We start from the raw sequence: 22,669 nt of genomic DNA on the forward strand, positions 1-22,669 counted from the left end.
TATATACTTGGTTATCTGTATGTGATAAAACTCAACTCATGCAATTAAGAAAAAACAGTATAATTGACCATAATTGTAATTGGTATAATTATAGCATCTAGTTGGAAGGCAAAGACCAATATTTTGAGTGGAATTCGTGTATGAGGAAGTAAATTGAATAGACCAAAGTTTCTGATTACAGATGTGCTTGGGCACTGCTGGTGAGATCTTCCACAGCGATTGGTTTGGACTGGTGCAGATCTCTGGGGTGGGTTTTCTTGGTGAGAAGAATAATATGGAGCACAAACACTCTCTAGTGAATGTCCACAGCTCCCAGCTCAGCATGATGGAAGAGTTCTCTTTTATTATACACAGCTGTCTCTAAGTGGGAGGAAAGTATAGAGCAGGAACAGTAGGAGGGGCCTTGTTATCCAGAAGGAGGAATTTGCCGTGAGGTTAGCACCGAGGGGAGGTGTGAAGCCATAGAAATCCCTGGAGATCTTGTTGGGAGGATAGATGAGGGGTCTTAAGGATTGGTGCTGGAGTGGGGACAGGAAATGAGGAGGTAATGAATGAGTTTGAAGGAGAAAAGACAGGACTCAATTGGCAGCATGGAGTTGAGGAAGAAGGTTAGATAAATACGGGTTTTAGTTTCATGCCTGGTTGATGTAGGTAATGGTTTTGTGGGGAAAGTGGAAGAAGGAAACAGTGGATAAAAGGATATCACTTTGCTTTGGACTCTTTGGATGGCTGTTTGGGTTTGGGGCTAGCCTTCCAGGATATGTCTATGTGATCTAGTATGTGGAGATAGGACGTGGGTCAGCTGCCAGTGGGAAGGAAGCCTGCTTTACGAGAATTGATTGTAGATGTTCTTGTCTTCTGTTTAATGTAGGTCATAATGCTTAGCTGGGAGTGAGCAGGCATCCGCGTGCCTGCCGTGTACAAGTTACCGGCAGGTGCTTCAAAGTTCGAGTTGGAACCAAACCCACTTCTGCCACTTCCTAATTGGGAGTCCTGACTAATCAATGACACTTCTCTGAGCCTCGGGATAAACACCTGTGAAATTGGAAGCAGCGCCCATCCCATAAACACGAGGATTCATCATAAGTCATGTACAGCTCCGTTTACAAAGAAGCACACAATGGCAGGCAGAGCACCACTTTATTGCTGCATTTGCCACTGCTGCCTGGCTGTCTTTGTGACTACTGTTTATCACTTCTCACAGTTGGGCTCTGAAGACTGTCCTTAGGGACCTAGGCTGGCTGAGTGTGGAGTTCGCTGATACACTTGCCAACGCTCTGAGGCTGCTGAGTAGGGATAAACGCATCTACTCTTTCCAGAGAGCCTTGTTGAGAAAGATGCTCTCTTCCCAGAGATGCATATTCTTTAAAAAGCATCTAGGGTCCCCGGACCCATCTAACTCCCTCTGTGAAAGTCACAGTTTTATACAGCTGCCACAACACAGGTAGAGTCCTTTAAAAGTCTTTAGCCCCTAGCAACTGCCTCTGAGTTCTGATAGGGTTGAACTCAGAGTGACCATGAACAAAGAGATAGGATATTCGCTTCATACTCCAGGTCCTACACAAACATGGGCCTTCATAACTCTGCCAAGCCAAGGGCTCTGTATGCATTTCAGGGGCTGTCAGTCACTTGACATCAACAATAGGCTGTGATGGGCATAAAAGGCCAACTGTTTTAAGGATAGAAAGTGCTACCTGTGGACAAGTCAAGTCAGACAAAGCCTTCACTTGGTGATGTATGTGAGGTTAGGCAAAGCCCCCAGAAACACAAATGACACTCTTACGGTTTTTGACCCCAAACCCTTACCCTATGGCTTGAGGGGCTGTTCGAATGTATATGGGTTCTTTTTCCCCTAATATACACAAGGATCATAGTGTGCAGTTATCAGTCAGAGGACAACTTTTAAGAGTCTGTTCATCCACTATGTGGGTCCTGGGGATTGATCTCATGTTATCAGCCTTGGTGTCAGGAATGTTTACCTTCTGAGCCATCTCACCAGACCAGAATGACCTTTACTACCCAGCCGCCAAACTTGTATGAAGCCTTTCAGTGGAGGAACGAAACAATTGCCACCAAGTCCTACCGCTGTGATCATTCTGAGATGGCACTAGACGTCCTCCATTAAGTGCAATTGTCCTTTTGTGTGCTTAGGGAAGGTGTGCACATTGAAAGTCAGACTTGCATAGATAAGCGCTTTGTCCTGGGAAGGATTTATCTAGGAGAAATGTGCAAGCCCAAGGCTGGAAAGTGGGGGGAAGGGTGCCTGAGAGGAGGTAAGATTTGGGGAGCACACATGTGCTTTTCAGCTGTCCCAGGCAGCCTAGACCAGCCGCTCCTGTGGGGAAGGGAGGCTCTGCAGGTTGCAGCGTGGATCAGAGAGATTTATGCCCGACACACCAAATGCATACCCACGACTCTCCACGGCACAATTTTGAAAAGGTGATTATGGCTCTGACATGAAGGAATATTTTAAGCGAATTGCTGAAAGACCTCTGGGCACTGAGCAATAATCACCTTAGTACTTTCAAAAGTGTTCCAATTTATTTCCCATCGGCTCCCTGGCAGCTGGGATTTGCATGCCATTTAGCATCCGGTCCTGGGTATCTTGTATGCTGCTTCTCTGGGAAGGTGGGGGCGGGGGTGGGGGGAACTCGTCTGCAAGAAAAATGCACGAGTTAGGAGGAAAAAATATCTCAGAAACTTCAAGACATGGGGAGATTTGGAATTTGTAATATTTTGTAATATTACAAAGGAAAATCATAATAGGATGGTCATGGAGCTTTCTACGTTCAAAGGTGTTTCCCATAGTATGTTATATTTTGTCTGTGCCCTTCAGAACGTAACGCTATGTAAGCCTATGTTCATACACTTTTAACGAAGACAAGTTGGAAATAACATAGGTGTGCCCAAATAGAGGGTTTGATAAAGAATAGCATTGGCGCTCTAGAGATGGCTCAGAGGATAAGCACACTCACTATTCATGGAGAGGAGGAAGGTTTGGTTACCAGTCCAGGGATTTAGCGGCTTCTGATCTCCATGGGCTCCTGCATGTACACGGCGCGTGTAAACCCATGCGAGTGCACACAGAAAATAAGCTATAGGATAGTGATTCCCTCTGTGGGTCATAGAAGTATGTTTGCATTTTGAGTTTGGGGATGAATTCCAGAGGGTATATAAATAAATATGGTTGCCTTGGTTGGCAGGATCTTGTCTGGCTTTGCCCTATGAGACTGTAGCTTTCCTGAATTTGCTGTAATAAATGTAGATATCTTCATCTCGTTTAGTCTTTCATACATCTTTATTCTCAGAACTATGAGCTTTGGTCCATAGTAACAGAAGAACCATTCCTGCCTCAAAAAAAATTAGGAGGTAGTTTATTCGGGAGCCGAACGTGAGTCATCCTAACCTGGGAGCACAGATCCAGGTTACCTCTGCTGAAGGTTTCGGATGATGTCTGATGATGTGTTTAGTCTTCAGATTGGTATAAACTATTCACAAAGTTAATATGTTTTAAAAGGGCTCACCTGACAGCCACAAGGATATTAGGTCAGACACAATGGTGGGCAAGGAATGCCTACTAAGAGAGCCTAAGGTAGCCCAAGCTAAATGGTGATTAGGCTCCAGACCTGCAGCCCCCCCTTTCGCAATCTTGTCCCATTTCACCATACTGCCGTGCAACTGGAGAAGTCTGGATATGAAGACATGCTCTAAGATGGGGGTCCAAAGTGAAAATAACCCCTCTCCTGCCCCTTAAATTGTCTCTTCCCATTCTGAGGCACCATGAAGATGAATCCATTTTGGTAGTCTTAGGAAAAACACTCAATATTCATCTCGTGCAGAAGGAGGACTTGAGATTTTTTTTCTGTGCCATTAGACAGTGAGGGGACAAAGGTCCACAGCGTTCATGCAATTGGAATTTCTTTTGGCATTGCTGGCATTGCACGGAAGAGGGTTATATTTAAGAGGATAGATGCAAGGCTCTCTTTTTTCCCACTAGCATCAGGGTCATACCAAAGAGAGGGAGTTGTCTGGGGCCTGACTGTTTAGCATGCGTCTCTTTGCAGAGTTAAAATTGCAACTGGACATTGTGATTCTGATTCCTAATTTTTTTTTTTTTTTGCCCCAAAAGGAGTTGATGTTTTCTTCTTAGAGTAAATCATGGTTTCCTCAGAAAATCAAAGTTGCTTGGCTTTGTTTAATCTCGTGAATACTTACAATTACTGGGCTTAATAATTTTAAAGAGGCCATCTACTTGAGGCCTGTAATTTTATAGGTAAAAAAGCAGAGATGAGAAAGATTAAAGAATTTGTCCAGTCTCACATCCTCCAGCTCTAGAATGCTGCTCCTCTGTCCTCTGGCTGAGGCCATCTGCATAGAATTCCACTTTTTCTGGCTATCAGCCCATTCTGCTTCCTCACTGTCACCCAAGCTCTGCTTCTGTCTCATTGAAAATGGATCTGAAGCCAATCTTTCCACCTGAACCCCAAGGAAAAGGCAGGTGGAGCCATGCTTTCTGTGTTTGGAAGGCTCCAATCCATCATGAGTCTGAGCGCCTGTTTCCTGATTGGGGTTAACCCTTGTGTGTGTGTGTGTGTGTGTGTGTGTGTGTGTGTGTGTGTGTGTGTGTGTGTGTGTGTGTGTGTGTGTGTGTGATGCAGAGAAAGGGAAAGTGAATTCTGTGGGGCCCTGGAGAACATGTGCATGCCAGCTCCGGAAGTCCCCAAGTGAGAAGAGGCAGGGACAACACTGCAAGTGACTCCTTTACCCCCCAAGGAGTTGGCAGGTGAGTCAACAAAATCTGGGACCAGTGACACCAGAAGTTGTTGATTGCCCTGAGTCACTTACAGTAGTGGCAAGCATACTACATAATTTTTTAAGCCCTATTCCTTTTTCTATGTAGCAGATTTCAAGTTAAACACCATAGTAAGATGATCTGAATGTATGGATGAAAATGTATAGAAAACATCAGTGCATAGAAATAAAGCAGACTTCTTCTTTTTTCTCTGCCATGAATTGTACTTCTTATATTTGTATAAACTCATGTATACCTTCACTTATTAATACTCCCATGAATTAATGTATTATTCTCTTTCTTACTGGTGTGCTGTCAAAAATGCCAATGTTATCCTCATCTTTAAAGCTTCCTGGGGTGGAGTTTTTGGCTGTTGGATATTAGCATCTGCTACTCAAAACATCATATATTTCAGGGATGTTTAGCATTGTAATTCTGCTTATGTTCTGGAAAGCAAAAGATTTACTATTCCTGGAAGAGATATTCATATATTATTTGCTCCAATCTTCATCTTTTACCCTACATTATGTTTCAACATTTAAAAGCTAAGGATTAGGGCGGCAGTGTGAGTCGACCCTGGGTGCAGAGCTCACGATGAGAGCTGGGACTTTTGAACTCCATTTATAATTTTTCTTCCGACCATTTCAGAATTTCCAGCCAAGGACACAGAATCTTGGGTGTGAATTTCCATGTAGCATGTAAGTTACCAAACATTACACACGTTGATTTGGATTTAGCTCCTTGAGAATTTCCGGTACCAACTGTGTTAATATCTCTGTGATGTTTAAAAATCAATCCCCCGATTTTTAGATTTGCCTTGGTGAATGTCACAAAAATCCTGAAATAGGTCCATCGTCTGTTTAATAGATAGGAGTCTGACAGAAAGGCAGGCCCTTTTCTAGTGATGGAAGCTCTTTAAGCAGAAGTGACAATGGTGACTGTTCGGAAGGCTCTGTTTATATACCTCTGATAAGGAAGATTCAAATTATATGCAAATAAGTGAATTTTGGTGTGAAACCATAGTCACAATTTAGTTCTTGATAATATTGTTCTACAAAGGAATAGGATGAAGGAGAATTAAGTATCAAATTTATTTGTCACTAATGGAGCCCCTAAATTTAAACACACACACACACACACACACACACACACACACACACACACACACACACACACTGTATGTATGTATGTATATATGTATGTATGTGTCTGTTTAAATTTAGGGGCTCCATTAGTGACAAATAGATTTGAAATGACTGCCCACAGGAGTCCTACTTTGTCTTTACATGGTGACCTGACCTCTGGAATCCTTACTTTACAAATGACAGTTTTACCTACTACCCCTAAGGGCTTCAGGCTGTTTTCTCTAGTAATTAGCATTACATATAAGCTCCAATTAGTCTCAAAACATTTTCAGTGTGAGGTTCTCTCCATTAGAGACTGATTTTTTTTTTTTAAGGTTTGCCCTGGTTTTTGGATTACATTGTGAGAAACAACTGTGTTCTCTGTTAGCATGATGTGAAAATTTCCTTTGTAAAGGACCAGAGACAGTGAGATAACCAATCCTGAAGCAAAGACAAGGGAAGAGACATGAAGAGACACAAAGAAAGAAGGCAACTGTGAGAGACATGCAAGAGAAGTGGTATTTTAAAAAAAGATAAGGAAGGAAAAAGAAAGGGAGAGAGGTTCATTGGAGAGAAAGATGGAATGGTGGGAAGAGAAATCGACAGAGGGGAGCATTGGAGAGCAAGGAAGGGGGAGAAAGAGAAGGAAAGAAACCAAGAAGGCAGTGCTTAACTCCTCCTGGGCCCAGCAGGGAGCTGGCAAGAAGGAATTTGCAGCCAGAGCGGACATATTATCCAGAACCGGGAGTTGAACCTAATTGTAAGCAGACCTTGCCCATCCCCTCCGGATGAGTGATGGACTCCTGGCATGTGACCTGGCTTGGCAATCTCCACCCCCTGTCCGGGCTGCCACAAGGAGATACGTAATGTCTAGAGTGATGGGAAAGTCATGCCTGCAGATGGTACAGATGGAGCTGCCTCATAAAATGACTCACTGTGAATCCTCACCGAAATCTCCGCTATAAAAATGATAATGGAAAAAGCACAAGAAAGGCTAAACGGGCTTGAAAGAAATTCGTTCCAGCTTGTGTAGCTTCCCTCAAAGTTTTTATTTATTTATTTTTTATTTCTAAAGACCCTATTAGAAAATGCCAGCGAGATAATATGCCCTCTCCCTCCCCTCCCCTGGCTATAGCCCTCCCTACCCTACCTTCTTTTTGACATCAGTGTGTAAGTGAAGGCATCGAGAGGAACAGAGGAAGAAAGGAAGAATATTGGATGGAGATGTAAGAATTATTTATTAAGCAGGGAGCTAGTGTTCTGGTTAGGAAGGGCTGGGAGGCCTCTTCAAGGGAAAAGGAGTGGTGTTTTGGATCGAAAGAAGTCAGGCTCTTGGGAAGAAGCACTTGGTGTCTGGGGTAAGATGGTGCCAAAGTGGAGGGGGGCCTCTGAGAGAGAGGTCATGCACTGGACAGATGGAGACGTGCTGCATAGCTGGGCATGTAGACCTCTGTTGCAAGATGAGGGTGTTTTTAAATGCGAAGAGCATGGTACTCTTAAAAGGAACTTCTTCAAAGTCACCCAAGGCCACGGGGTTTCTTGGTGTGGTCTCAAATATAGCTTAGTTTGCTAGACGGACACTGACAGAATTAGAAGTGGTTACTCGGTGGGTATTGTTAGTGATGTCCAACTCCTTATGTCTGCTGGCAGTGTTTGGATTTCTTTATGGGTTAGCTGGGACAGTTACAGCAGGGAGGAGCAGGAAAGGACAGCCTAGACCTTGGCTAATACTTGGATGCTAGTATTTAGGATATGACTGAGAATCAGTTCAAAGAGAAGAGTTTAGAATGGGGTACACCTACCGCACTGATATTGAGCACAAGCGGGTCAAAAGTAGCGTGTACACACAGTATATATTGGAGTCAGCTGCTGGTCAGAACTGGTCAGAACTGGTAGACAGGTTATGGATATCCCTCTCATGGACTGAGACTATGCAGTGCTCCTGATACAATAGACACCGTGTTTATAGTGCATAACATGGTGGGAATTCTTGGTGGGAGATCGAGGCTGATATGTTCTTTCCCTATGGCTTAGGTAAAGGGTGGGGAATTTAGGAGAGAGATGGGACAGCCAGAAGATCCCAGTGATAGATGGGTGCCTGGAATCTTTCAGAAAACAGAATCAAGTTCATATGGTCCATGAAATGATAAAGAGATAACTTAGAAAATAAGAACAGAATTAAGAGAGTCACCAAGGAATAGTAGCCTATTCAGGGACTAGGGACATGTGGGAGTTACCACTACAAAGGTGTAGAGAGGTAAGGGAGAAGATAATGTTCCTTGAAGCCAATGAGAATGGAGACCACTGGGAATATGTTGCCTGCCCAATGTTGTGATTACATGGTTCATGACTATTGCTAAATAGAAGACTATATGTAGGGTGCATATGTGTGTGAAGCATATGCCCTGGCCTCTTATTGTCCTGCCTTTCTATCTCTGAGTTCTCCTCCTTTGCTGCTAGTCAAGTCCAATGTGAAGACAGCAGTGAAGGTGCCATCTTTTGTGCCTAGAATGGAATGGGATGAGGTCAAGGGGATAATCAAAGAAGGTTGAGCATATATGTGAACCAGCTGGATGACAGCTATCCAGGGACAGGTAACTAGTGTATTTTTGCCTAGAACTAGTCATAAAAAGTCTCAAAACTAGGCAAGTCTGTGGTCTCCTTACAATAAGTTGGGTTCTTTTTCTAGTAACAATTCCAGTGCTAAGTAGGTAAACTGAGGTATGTACCCTATTATGTGGAGTGCTTGGAGTGATAGAGATGGGGAAGTGCTTGGGATGTGGTTAGAAAGAGGCTTGTACAGGTTTCTGGATGTCTGCAGTTGACTTGGTTGGTTCTTGGTGGCATGAGGTTGGGATGGATGTAAGGGTTCATTTGCTGCTCCATCTCAATGGTCTTGGAATTGGGCTAGGATGTAGATCTCTGAGTTTAATGGTAAGAGTTGCTGCTGAGTAGAGAAGAAAGTCTTGGTTGGCATGGGGGAAATGTTTTCAGGATTGATGATTCGTTAACTGGTGCAGACTAGAGAGGACTTGCAAGAAAACTAGAGAGTGACCAGGAGCTTGTGAATTACGTTCTACCATCGGAAATGACCATGGGCAGTACAGAACAGGACAGGGCAATAGACACACCCAGAGGGGTCTTAAACTGAGGATGACAGCCAAAGCTTTTATATGTTTTTAGTTCTCATGAGAGGCTTTCCCTACCGTCAGCCTGGGTCCTCAGGGTAGCAGGTAAGGTCACCTTATGGAGGACTGTGGTAGAGCAGTGGGGGAAAGTGGTAGTTTTGAGGAGAGAGAACTTTGTATTATGGGTATCAGTCATGAATATTCTATGATTTCCCTCAAAAACGTTTTATAAACATACCTTCTTGGAATTAGAATTATGCATAAAGGGGAAACATTTTTACCTTAGATTAGACCAAAAAGCCCAACCTGAGCCAATTTCCCCATCAAACGATAAGACGACTATCATGGAGATACAGAACAGATTGTATTTCATATGTTAACAAAGAATACTAAAACAGTGCTTAAATGCATATTGAATATGCTTTAATTTATGATCTGTCCTTTGGATAGTCTAAGGGACAGATTACTGATTATTTTCTCATATTATCAGTGTCCTATTTTGTTATTTTGAGTCATGGCTGTCCCTGTTTTGAAAGAATCTGTTGTTTTTGATGTTCTTTCTTTCTATCACTATTTGTCGTGGGTCAGGGATGAGTTGTAGTCGTAATGCTGCCTTTCTTGGACACGGCATCTATCTCTTATTTTTCCTTTCCGAAAAATGAACTTGGATTCCTTCTCATCTCTGGTCACAAGTATAGGCACAGTGATGATTAAAAGCTAAGAGTTATGTGTTAACTATGCTTATAGTTTTAGGTACAGTGATTCAAACTTGGAAATGTTGTAATTACCAGAACAAGTTAAAAACAAACAAACAAACAAACAAACAAGCAAGCAAGCCCTCTTTGTGTTTTTCCTTTATGTGTTCTGTGAATGACATTACTGATGTCATTTATCGTCCATGGATATGTTTGAAAAGATAAAAGCTATGTATTGTTCATTGTGGAAAGCAGTTTCAGACCATCAGGTCTGCCTCTCTCTTGCCACTGCTGGCCTCACTCCTATCGTGTCCTCGAAATGTGCATCTTTGAGACTTGTGGCACTGGAGGATTTCTGTCTAATGGGGGATGTTTTTGGCATCTTGAAAATGGCTGACTGAGGTTTCCAGTCATAGGTGAGGTGGTACTTTTTTTTTTTTTTTTTTTTTTTAAGATTTATTTATTTATTTTATCAGCATTCTGCCTGCATATGTGACTGCAGGCCAGAAGAGGGCACCAGATCTCATTACAGATGGTTGTGAGCCACCATGTGGTTGCCGGGAATTGAACTCATGACCTCTGGAAGAGCAGTCAGTGCTCTTAACCACTGAGCCATCTCTCCAGCCTGAGGTGATACTTAAAGATGTTATGAGGCAGCTGTAAGTAAAGAACAGAATTACTATGTCACTAATAGTTGTGGAAGAGTGATCTAAAATTTCAGGTGTTTATTCCAGGTTGAAGTAAGTGGGTAGACACTGTTAATAAAGTTCAGATGTGTGGCTGGACTTCTACAATTCACCATGTATGTCTCAGGAGTTTGCTCTCTACTGATGTGATATCTCACCATGACCAAAGGCAACTTGGGGAGGAAAAGGTGATTTTGGCTTGCATCTTTCAGGTCAACTTTTGAGGGAAGGCAGGTCAGGAACTCAAGGCAGAAACCCAGAAGCCGGAATGAAGCAGAGGCCATGGCTTGATTCTCTTAGCTTGCTCAATTTGTTTCCTTCCTTACTGCAGGACCACTCAGGGGTGGTAGCATCACCTATAGTGGGTGGGACCCTCACACGCCAATCATGAACAATAATATAAAATTCCCCACAGGCTTGCCAGCTGCTCAGTCTGACAGAGACAGTTTCTCAATTGGAGTTCCCTCTTCTCAGACTAGTTTATGTCAAGTTGACAAACAAAATAAACTCGCCCCCCAAACCACAAAAAAACCAAAACCAACCAACCAACCAATGAACCAACCAACTAATCAACCAACCCACCAACCAACCAACCCACCAACCAACCAACCTACCTACCAACCAACCAACCAACCAACCAACCAACCAACCGAACCAACCAACCAACCAACCAACCAACCAACCAACCAACCAACCAACCAACCAACCAACAACCACCAACTAACCAACCAACCAACCAACCAACCAACCAACCAACCAATTAACCAGCCCAACCAACCAACCAACCAACCAACCCCAACCAACCAACCAACCAACCAACCAACCACCCAACCACCCAACCAACCAACCAACCAACCAACCAACCACCCAACCAACCAACCAACCAACCAACCAACCAACCAACCAACAAACCAACCAACCAACCAACCAACCAACCAACCAGCCAACCAAACTAGCCAGTAGAGTGCTGTTCAGATTTATAGTATTCAGAATTCTGTTCTGTCCTGTTTATGCTTCAGAACAGAACTGACTTCCTTTATTACACCTGGATCACACTCCCCAGATAAATGAGGCCAAGTTAGGCCCAAGGTTACATCTCTAAGCGCCTGCCTCCCCTGTAAGATGGACCCTTTTGGGACATCAGTTTGTAAACATGGAGGCTATGTCAGGATCACATGATGACTGTCTGGTCTTCTGGGATTGTTTCGGTGTTGTTTCTGTTGTGCATTTTCCTTAAATACAGTGGGAACTGTTAGTCTGCACCTTCAATTTTTAACTTAGAAAATAATTCATGCCTCTCTTTCCTTTTTACTTAAAGCCCCAGCTGATCTGGCTGTGGTCTCCCCAAATGCCTGCTGTCCTGCCTGCTCGGGCTGGCACTGGCTCCACTGTGCACAGACCTCACCTTTCAGGTCTGGTTTGTTCCCTGGTCTCTCTTAGCTCCCAAGAAGACCTAACTCATCTTTATGTAGAAATACACAATAGGAATCCTTAAGAACATCACCCAAATAGCCCAAGCCTTTCTCGGTGCCCTTCTGCAGGCTCCTTATGGTATTTTTGGCAGTTTGGGTTGAGTTTCCACCATACTGTAAAAGCAAAATACATTTCTGAAATACTTTAGGAACTTTCCTATTTTCTCCCCTTGTGCTGAGCTGGACAGCCAAGTAGGTGGACACAGCCCGACTCTCCTTCCTGCTGCTTTCAAAGATAGTGAGACTACTACTGCTGGTGTGTCCCAGGGCAGAGTTACCTGGCCTTTTGCTCTCTTGCCTGTCAGACCAAAGCTACCCCCCTTTACCTTCCCCAGTAATGTGTAATTTTAAATGTGTGGTGGTGGGAGGGAGGGATTATGTTAAAGCCATCTTGCAGGGAGATTTTCTTGTAGCCTCTTTTTTTTTCTTTTTTTTTTTTCATTAAGCTGTTGCTTAGGCCTCTTATAATACCTGTGTTTCTCTGCTTGTAAAAGCAGTGCAGAAAAGTATAAATAATTTATACGTTCTTTTACAGAATCTCAGAAGTAAAAACCCTGGAGCATTAATATTTAAGGGACTGTTATTATAGTATTATGAAACTGTTTTAGAAAATTGGCACCAAGACACATTCCCACAAACTGAACAAATGAATGAACTTTTATTAGAATTGATTTATTATTGCTAATAGCATCTTTGCTAACTTGATAGGTAAAGCTATCTTTTCTACTGTATCTAGTTATTAATGACCTTTGTTAAAAGGAAGTGAACAAGGAACTATGCATTTATTAGCTTTTTGAATGTCCTTCCCATAGAAGGTTAGAGCTATAACAACCATCTTGTTTGACTCTCTCTCTCTCTCTCTCTCTCTCTCTCTCTCTCTCTCTCTCTCTCGGGTGTGTGTGTGTGTGTGTGTGTGTGTGTGTGTGTGTGTAGTACATGCACATGAATGTCTTGTTTGCAGGAGCAGATGTAATGTGCACACAGCAGCCAGAACAGAACACTGTGTCCTTTTCTATCCTTCTCTATCTTATTGCTGTGAGACAGGGTGTCTGAGTGAAACAGAAGCTTGCCATTGAGGCTGGACTGTCTGGCTAGTGAGCTTGTGGACTCTGCCTGTCTCTGTCTCTGTCTCTGTCTCTGTCTCTGTCTCTGTCTCTGTCTCTGTCTCTGTCTTCCACTGCTGTGGTTTTAGGCACACACATTTGAGCCCATCTTCTGATGGCAGTGTTGAGCAGTTTTGAACTCTGGTCCTCATGTTGACTAAGATCATGCTCTTACCCACTGAACAATCTTCATCAGCTTCAGAAACACAGCATTAAATGTTGAAATACATTGACTGTTGTCTTACCATGCTTTTCTTCTATAGAATCCTCCCACTTTCAGAGGCCATGGACTTTGATATACATGAAATTAACTTCAACATGTAGGAGGTAAGGTTCTAAACAACTTTTTTTCTTAAAATGACTGATCAAGTTTTACTAATGTTTTGGTTGCAAACAATAGAACCCATTCTAGCTGGTTTGAGTGGCCAACGCTGAGGATCTCATAGACCTCACAGGTCCTGAGACAGGGAACCTTCAAGCAGTTATGCCCAGAGCTGTGGATGAGCAACATGTTTACGGATGGTTAATGTCTTATTTTTTAAAATAAGTGATCTATTTATTTTTATGTGTATGGGTGCTTTGCTTGCATATATGAGTGCCTGGTGCCCATGTGGGGCAGAAGAGGGCATGGAATCGCCAGGGACCAGAGTTAAAAGTGGTTGTGAGCTGCTGCGTGGGTGCTGGGAATCAAATCCTGGGCCCCTGGAAGAGAAGTCAGTGCTTTCAACTGTGAGCCATCTCTCCAGCCCAGTCTCACTTATTTTTTTTTTTTTAGAAAAAACAAAACAAACAAAACAAAACAAAACAAAAACACCTCACATGGCTGCCTCTGAGTGGAAAGGGAATTTTCGAGAGCTACTCGAGACAGGCAGTGCGAGGGACTGTCAAGATCCTGGGAGAATGGACTGGAGCTGGACGGAGCACATGGCAAACAGACGATGGATCTGATCCCCTCAGCAGCTTCCCTAGAGACTAATGGAGCCCCCTTTCTTATTCACACAGAACACTGGGATTTAAAACTATAGAAGGGTGGGTCAGTTTCAGCTTATAAGTACTCTCTGGTTGTTTTTATTGTTTGTGCTATTTTCACAATTATTTTCTCTGTCTGTAGTGCTGCATTTAACTACTATCGGCACACGTGCACTTACCTTTTAGCTCTTGTTCACAGTTGCTATTGCCTGTTTATTTTTTCAGAACTTTAAAATCACTTTATCTGTTAGCAAAAGATAAATTAAACTGCTCTTTCAATTAGCACCGTAGTAAACCTTCAGTGACATTTTGACAATTCCAATTATTAAATATTAATTATTTCCATCAAAGTAATTGCATGTATTTTCATTCAGCTCCCCCCCAAATTTTAATGTTTCTTAATAATCTCCTGTCATTTTTCTTCAAAAGCGTATTTGTATTTTCCATTAAAGTGATTTTCAACTGTTACACATTACTACTAATTTAAATAGACACACATTTTCTTCTGCTTTCTTTCCCTGCTATTCATAAAATAAAAATCAGTGCATATAACGTGTTACATATTAAAATTTCATATGTATTTTCTGCTAAAATTCGCTAATTGTAAGAGACCTTTACTAAATTCTATTTGCAAATAACAGTAAGTTTGGAAAATGGTAAAGCAAACAGCTTAACAAAAAAAGACATGGAAAATGAATAATTAATTCAATAAACTAGGTACTAAAAAATACCCCGGAAGAGGAGTAATATCATAACAATGCTCATGTTCCCTCTGTATGGCCATTGTTAGGAACTCATACGAAGTAGTGATTTATGGCAACCAGACATTCTCCGTCAAGTCGACCACGTGCTTTGGTTTCCCCGATACTCCACACCACATAGCCAAGCACACATGGCGTTTCTCTCCCCAGTGCAAGTGTGTAAGCTCAGCGTTGAGACTCTGAAGAGTAACACATTCATTCAAGCAGATTGATGCCTCCAGGAGGCTCTGGCCTGCGTCTCCATCTGCCTGCTGGGGAGGCGGTTTCCTAAGTGAAAACAGGCCAGGGCTCAAACCCTTCGCTTCAGTCTTCCTGCTCTGCCGCTCTCTCTTTGCAGCTAAGCCAGGTGCTAGAAGAATAAATGGTGTTGGTGTCAGCAGGTTTGTGGAATGTTACACGTAATTTTTTTTTTTTTTAAGAATCACTAAATAAGCCCAAACAAGTGGAAAGAATTTGTTGAAAGCTTTCTTTTAAGACTTACAGAGTCAATGGTTCTGCCTCTCCCAGGTCAGCTAATGACCGAAGAGAGGCATTAGTGACCTACGACTTTGCAGAAAGGCCGCAGGAAGATGAATGCTTTGGGTTTATACAATAATGGGCATCGTTGGACAATGACATTCATTTCACAGGGTGTAAATACAACGAGAGCAAGCATGTTTTGAATACGAGCAGGATTCTATCTAGTGTATTCTCCACACAGCTTTAAGAACTTTAATACGCATTAGTTTTCATTGGTAGCCCCAAAGGCAGTTTGTAGGCAGCCCATTCCTTGTCAGCCACCGCCTGTAGAACCATTCTAATCATATCCAATCCAGCCTTGTTCTTTAGAGTGCAAATGAGGAAGATACATGGATTGATTGTAGCCACTGGCGTTGCCCTGTTCTGAATGAGGTCTGAAGGAGGTGGGATTTGGGTGCTTTTGCTGTAATGGAAGGTAAGGTTTCTTTTTGTTTCTCAAGGTTTTTGATCTCTGGACTGATCTCTGGATAGATCTCGGTGGGATCCATCTTTTTAGGATGGTTCTTATGAATTTGGAAATTTGCCTCTGAGCCATATTCACGCACAGCTTGGATTTAGGTCAGCGATGGAGCCGCTGGGAGGTTGGCTTGGTGAAACTAGGAAGGAGGTGGATGCTTGCTTAAGACTCAAAAGATTCCAGGGTATATGAGGTAGAGGAAGCTTGCCCGGGCAGCTGGAAATAAGAAGAATCCTATTCCTTACTGAAGGAGCTCTATAGGGTGTGTAGCATTGTCCAGCTGGGCTTCAATATTAGACTCCCTTGCAGACTTTTCAAGCTCACATTCAAAGGCTGCTAGGCTCGGCCCTCCAAGAATGCACCAGAGCTGGGAACCTTACTAGCAACGCAGAAAGCAAGTACCTGATTGGAAAACACAGCTTGCATGCGGCTAACATTTTGGGTGGAATTTTCATCATTGAATGAAACTGTACTGGCAGTTGATGCCAAGAGGAAATCCTGATTCTTCTGAGAAGGAGCCATAACTTTCTTCCAGCTGAAAAATGCTATAGTCACTTTGACACAAGAAAAGTGGGTCGTTATTTTTTTTATTTGTGAAACCAAGTTAACCTGCTTTAAAAAGTCTTGTCTCATGTGTATATATAAAATTAATATGTAATATATTATATACTTATGTGACATATAAACTATAATATAAAAATATATAATATAATACACAACATAACATATACTATATATCTCAATGGCAGATTGACTATTTTGAATTAGTGTTATTTTCTAAATAGAAAATAAGATTAAGTGAAATACTTTTGTTCTGTCCCAGTGTCCGTCTCTTGATACGCTTCTGGCTATGTCATGTAGCCTGGTACCACTGCCTCACTGGGATGGGCAAGCATAGCAGAGTTATGCTTGGTACCCACAAAAAGGCAGATGTGGATACCGAGGGTCTAATCTCAGACATGTGGTAGCTTTTTCCTCAAATTAACTGCTTAGGACAGTGTAACTACAAGTACTTTGAGAAAGTAATTTGTGATAATTTGTTTCCGGTTCCTTTCATATATCGTCACTTGGCTTCCTTGAGGAAACCAAGAGAAGTGTTAAAAATAAAAGCAAAAGGGAGTTCTCCATCCATCCTGGCTTTTGTTTTCAAAGGCCAAGCTGTAGGAAGGCTTACAATATCCAACAAAGATGGGCAAATAGCCCGTGGTTCTCAGAAGGAAACTGGCTTGAAATGAGAGAGTGCTTGCTACAGACTAAAAGAATATTCTCTAGGCCTGGATTGGGTTAAGGGTAAAAGAGTCCCTTGGGTCCTAGAAAAGTGGGGGTCCTGACAGCATCCTGCAGAGGGAGGAAGGCCTCAGACGGTGTATGATAGGTGGACAATTCCAGAGACATTCTCTCAAATCAGTTTCATTGAACTTTGCATCAGGAGTTCAGGAATTGGGTCTCAGAGATCCGTAGGGACAAGATTGTGACCAATCTTGGTAGTTTGTAGACAAATGACCTATAATGGACACATTCTCTCTTCTCCATGCCACGGGCACTGAGATGCAGACTAAGGATGGAGAAGCAGCCACGGCACCCCTAAAACACACCCGCCAGCTTGATAATTAATTCAAAGTTGATATCTAGGAGGAAGGGATTTGTCTTTTAGGTTCAACATTTTGAGCTGAGATTGAGTTCTCCTATTATGGTTGAAGTAGACACAGCCAGTCTACTTCATGGTGACAGCCACACCATGCTGGGAGCTCTGCATAGGCACAGTATAATAGTCCTTGATGAGATTCAGTTCCCAAGTCAGTTACTGTCACTGCCTGCTTCTTGTGAATTTGTATCCACACACGGGATGTTCAGTTCCTTTCTCTATAAACGGGAATATATTTTACTTAATGTACCTCTAAGCATGGGCCTAGAAGATAAAATAGCAGAGGCATTTGTGGAATATCCCTCTGTGTCAGACGTTGTATTTGGTACTAACGGGAATAATCACTGTTTGTGTAAAGTGATCACAGCTGAGCACTGCTTTCACGTTAATGGAGAAAGAAAACAAAGCTTTAAGAAGTTAAATAATTTACCTATGCCTTCTCATCGGCTAAGTGACAAATTTGACATCTGAACTCAGGACTTTTCTGCCCTCTAAATCCCATACTCCTGATCACCAACTTCCACTCTTTCCAGGGAAGAAAATCCTCATTTTTGTCTCCCTGAATTCTGATGAATTTGAAGAATGAAGCCTTACTTTGCATGCCCACCAGAAACATGGTTTCTTGTGGTTATATATATATTTTTTAGCATACAAGACACTATACACAAATGAACCAGTAATGGCCACAATTAGATCATCACAGAGAAGACCTAGGATGTCACTTTTAAAGGTAAGATTTAGGGTACCTGGTTTGGATGGACCAGGTGTTTTGAGGGTCTGTGTAGTCAGTCTGTTTGTAGGGTCTGTGTTCTGGGTTGTAAAATGAGTATGCTTCTCTACTACTTGACTATTCTCACTGTGAGGACGATGCATCTGAACTGTAGTTCATTCATTGTTCCATGAAATATGGCTATGTCTCCTGCCCTCCTGCCCTTTTCTGTCCTCTGTTCTGTATCATTTGTCTTTTCTATACAAGACAGAGAAAGGCTTCTAACAAGGGGGCAATTAAATGGTCAGCTAATCAAACTCAAACGTTATGTAAAGGTCAAGGTATCACAGTACACAACTGTCAGTCACACGGATAATAGGACAGTGGTTACTGCACTAAGAAAATAACTTAATTGCCCCCGGGGCAGTCCATCCATTCTGGTTGTTGCTTCCTCTAATGGCGAAGGTAGTCACGAGGTGAAATAGTTTTAGTTTGATGGAGTTTTACCACAGAATTGGTAGCCAAAGCTATAGCAAAGTAATGAAATATTTATTACAAACGTGCTTCCTTCTTTATGTATTCTGGTTGTGTCTTAGGTAGGGGAAGCAGAGGCTGAGATGGACAGTCATACACAAGAGCCTTATTGAGGGCTGGCTTCAGAGATGGTCAGCGGGCAAGTGAGAGAAGCAGAGATAGGGCAGAAACTAAACATAGAAGTGGCTTCAACTGATTCTATAGGCTCTGGAAGAGAGTTGAAGCCTTGAACTGTAAAGTTATCCCAACTTGAGACCATGGAGTTGGAGTCATGATCCTGCTTCAATGAGACACTGGCTGTGGGCTCTACTTGGGTTGGGTTTAGCCTGGGTGTTGGGTAAGATGACTTAGCAGGTCAATAGGTTTATGCCATTTTAATGGCTAGGAATTGGAATTACCAATACCCTATGGATAGTGGAAACTTTTATGGCAAAAATTCTTAATGAACTATGAATTAGAAGGAACTTTCTTCATGTGACTGAGGGAAACTATAAAAACTTGGATCCCATTAGGAGACCATGCCACTTCTGTTCATCATGTTAGAGGGACCAGCTAGTGTTTTGAGGGAGACAAAATAAACAAACAAACCAGGAAACAAAAAAATGACCAAAGATTATATGTTTGAATTGAAGATGCAAATGTCATTAACATTTTAAAATTATTAATATTTTGTTTTATGTGTATGGTATTTTGCCTGTACACATATCTATCTAACATGTGCAAGTATATAGTTCCTCTGGAGCCTGAAAGAAGGTGCTAGATTTCCTGGAACCGAAGTTACAGATGATTGTGACCTGCATGTAGATGCTGGAAATTGAACCTTGTCCTCTGAAAGAGCGGCCAGTGCTCTTACCTGACAAGCCACCTCTCTAGCTCCAAACTGTCATTAAGATAAAATATTTGGATAAAATACTAAAGTTTTAAAATTTAATAGCAATACACATCTGCACATCTATCCATCTCTCTATCTATCTATCATCTATCTATCTATCTATCTATCTATCTATCTATCTATATCTCACAGTCAGAAACATTCAATATATGTTTTAAAATCAGCATATCAAAGTCAATGACATTCCATATGCCTCAAAAAGTTGTGTGTAATTTCAGAGTTTCATACTTTACAACAATTGCAAAATCAATAAATACATAGCAGCCTGTAAGGATGGAGTGCAAGCTTTCATCAAGAAACTTAGATGCTACTTAAATTCCAACTGAAAGGAAAGATGTTTCATGTCACTGAGTGGAAAGCTTTGAGTCCCCTTCCTATTTACCCACAGGCCCCTAGTAGTTGTAACTAACGTCTGAACTAGTGGTGGCAGTAAGAGGAAACACATTGGTGGATGGGTAACACGTTCATCCACACACGGTAAAATCTAGTTGGGTGTGGGCAAAGAGGCTCTGAATCCATCCAAAAGGGGCTATAACAGAGCTCAGGGATGGAGAGCAAGCTTAGCATATGGAGGCTTTGGACTCAATCCCTTGCATCATAGAAAATCCACTGGAAAAGAAGAGGATGATTCATTTCATGGGGACATTGAATAAAGTTTTGATAATTGAGTTTAATTGATGTTTTAAAAAATTCTATACATGTGCATATATGCATGTGTATCTCTTTGTGACTAGGGCAGAAATGGGTGTTGGATATCCTGGAGGTGGAATGTGGTTGTGAGCCTTCCATCATGAGGGCTAGGAACTAAACTGAGTGAGGTCCTATTGAGCTATTCCTCCAGACCCAGTTAAGAAGGTTTGATATTGGTGCAGGAATATATGGAAGACCAGTTGACTAAAGCTGAAAACTCAGAGGAAGCAGGATATGAGGAAATGTACCTTACCATACGATTGAATACGTGACAACTTATGAATTAGCGATTACATCCTCAAGAAAAACCTTTTAGAGAAACTTTTTCTCCTGTTGATCAGGAGGTAGGTTCAAGGATGCTCACAAAATAATTCATAAAAGCAAGCCAGTAGTCTGGAAATATTTCAACAGTACAAATCGAGTAGGGCATATTCATATAGTGGGATACTATGTGGTAGTGAAAAGAATTAGCTACGATTATAGTTAGCAAGTTAGAGTGATCTCAAAAACGTAACTTTGGGTGGAGGGCATGGTTCAGTCGTAGGTCACTTGCTTAACATTTAGGCTTTTATTTCGACCATCACATAACAAACAAGAACCCACTCCTCTCATATTGTATTGCTTCTTATTCACATAATAATATAACTCCATATATGTAGATTTAAAAATGATATAAATCCTACCAACCCAGCAGCACTTTACATAGACCTCTGTTATGTAGTAACAAAATCTTAAAGAAAAAGGAATCATGTTTATAAAAATCCAACATGGTGGGTATCCCTGTCAGAAAGGTTTGGTATTGTGGGTATTCATTTTTTTATTCTTCAAGCTCTTTATGTGCATTTTGATGTGTTCTTTTGTACACGCTACATTTCAAAGTAAATATAACCAGAGATCACAGTTGGCAGGATTTGAAGTGTGGCGTCATTAACATTTGAGAAGTGTAGGGGAATGAAAGGAAAGCCCAGCAGGTCCCTGCTTGGACCATGAACTCCCACTCGTGGCCCCTGGGATCAGTGTCACCCCTGAGATTCTTCAGTTGGGATCCGCTCCTTTCACAGTCTGTGACGGACATAGCTCTGGAGGAGAGACGGAAAGTGCTGGGTAAATCCTGTGGGGATCGGCTGTGGGGAGAGGAGTCTGAGCGAGGCACGTGCTTCACAAAGAACTGAAGATGAAGCCGCAGAAAAAACCAGCCTGTTCAGCTCCCAGAGAGCAAGAACGGACTCGGCTATGTTCTGACATCTTTGAAGTCTACATTTGCCCTGGGTTGCTGAGGGACAGCCACAGCTAATGTCTAATTTTGAATTACCTCATAAGTATCTCTACTAATATCTAAAACGCTTAGTTCCTAATAGCTTAAACACTGAAAACCTTTAGTGCCTTAGAGGTTTTCCATATATTATGTTCGCGTGCATTCAAACTTGAAAGTACTCTTCACTGGGAGAGGAAAGGTCAGTGTTTAACGTACTGTCTGTGCTTCAAATGATTACTAGGAGCAAGCAGAGCGTGTGACGTCTCTGATGAGGATTCTTGCATGTGTGTAGACTCGCTGGTTCTGACTTTGGCCATGGGATACATAACCATGGGTCATATTTGTAACTGTTAGAGTATTGACAACTGCTGGGCTGAGGGACTTTAGACAAAGGGCCAGGCCGCTTTGGAAGATACCTGCGCACTGAAGTCAGCCCCATCAGGTAATGTCAGTCAGTGCGAGTGAGTCTCAGCAGAGCTGTGAGCATGCCGAAAGCATCCTGGGAAAGATTATGGCTGTGGTACAGTGCTCTTGTGGAAATCACAGCTATTAGGTTAACGCAAGAGGCCGGGCTGTCAAGGAGCCCGAGTCTTCCTTAGCTGCTATTCGCTTCCGATTTCTCTCAAATGCATCTTCTGCAAACCGTGGCAGTAAGCATAGTATTGATGGCTGCTTGACGGCAGCCTTCTCAGCCTTCTCAAGGTCTTTTCCGTCTTCCAGTGTGGTAGGAATGGCTACCAGCTGTGTGCCTGGAGGCCTAGGCTGTCATGACAGGTGCTTCCTTGTTTCTCCTGAAGCTGTGCGGCTGGGTAGGGGGTGTGGGATGGGGGTGGGGGTGGGTGGAGGGGTGAGGGTGGGTCTTCTGTTATTCTGAGAATGACTAGGTAACTGACAAGTCCTGTCAAAGCCATGTGGGAGCATTTGGCAGGTTGGAAACAGTTGACAAGGAAGAGAGGAGACTGGAGACATCTTTTCCTTTTCTCTTAGTTGGATTAGAGGCTAGAGAAGAAATTGAAAATGCATGTCTTGTATTTTCTGGGACCGAGGCCAGGCTGGTGGATGGCCAATCACAGGAAGGAATTAGAAAGTGTTTAGGAAGTAGGAAGTGACATCATCATCATGTTCATTGTCATTCTTCACGCTAGAGTCCGGGCTGCTTCCTGTCTCTCAAAAACTAGTTTTCAAAACTATATGTGTCTATCTTTCTTTCCTATGCTCCTATCAAAATCATGGCCAGA

This window comes from Rattus rattus, chromosome 2 (genome assembly GCF_011064425.1).
Source record: "Rattus rattus isolate New Zealand chromosome 2, Rrattus_CSIRO_v1, whole genome shotgun sequence".
Taxonomy (NCBI): Eukaryota; Metazoa; Chordata; class Mammalia; order Rodentia; family Muridae; genus Rattus; species Rattus rattus.